Here is a 216-nt window from a genome sequence, read left to right as displayed (position 1 = left end):
AGGCTGGGGGTCTTTGAGGCCACCGTCGCTTGTCCCGCAGCAGGGACTACTTAAGAAACAGAGGGATGAACCCCCTCCACATCCCCCCCGCAGCGCCCAGGCAGGAGAATCCTACAGTTTTGGGGTTCAGTTTGGGGGGCAGGCTGGAGGGGCAGCCAGAAGGCAGCCGGGTTGGGGCACGTGGGGGTGTCGCTAAGCACCAAAACCGAAAGCGGG

The 216-nt window shown here is 63.4% G+C and overlaps 1 protein-coding gene across 1 annotated transcript in view; it reads right to left on the bottom strand.

Moving 5' to 3' along the window:
• Positions 1–216, bottom strand: part of TM6SF2 (transmembrane 6 superfamily member 2) — a gene marked incomplete at its 3' end in the record, with an annotated part of 3,385 nt that overhangs the window by 2,419 nt on the left and 750 nt on the right. The window lies entirely within an intron of this gene.

This window comes from Cariama cristata, unplaced genomic scaffold (assembly GCF_000690535.1).
Source record: "Cariama cristata isolate BGI_N322 unplaced genomic scaffold, ASM69053v1 scaffold23673, whole genome shotgun sequence".
NCBI lineage: Eukaryota > Metazoa > Chordata > Aves > Cariamiformes > Cariamidae > Cariama > Cariama cristata.
This window is presented reverse-complemented; position numbering and strand designations above follow the sequence as displayed.